The sequence below is a fragment of the Buceros rhinoceros genome, unplaced genomic scaffold (assembly GCF_000710305.1).
Source record: "Buceros rhinoceros silvestris isolate BGI_N320 unplaced genomic scaffold, ASM71030v1 scaffold25389, whole genome shotgun sequence".
Classification (NCBI taxonomy): domain Eukaryota; kingdom Metazoa; phylum Chordata; class Aves; order Bucerotiformes; family Bucerotidae; genus Buceros; species Buceros rhinoceros.
Genome location: NW_010430108.1, coordinates 23,535 through 23,799, shown reverse-complemented (window position 1 = coordinate 23,799; position 265 = coordinate 23,535).

Genomic DNA, 265 nt, shown 5'->3' with positions numbered 1-265 from the left:
AGGCCGGCGGGGTCGAGTACCCGCGGGTCTCAGCGAACCGAGCGGACGGGGTGCGGGGTTCTGCCGGTGTCCCCGTCGCTCTGGGGCCGGTGAGAGGTGGCGGGAGACGCCGGGAAGGTGTCGGGACACTGTTGCTGGTTCCTCCCCAGCAGAGAGAGACCCGGTGCAGGGCTGGTGCTGGGCTGGGCTCTTGTCGGCTTAAAGTCCCTGCAAGCTCCTTAGTGCAGGCTCTGCCCCGAGCCCTGGCTGCCCAGCTTGGGGTGAG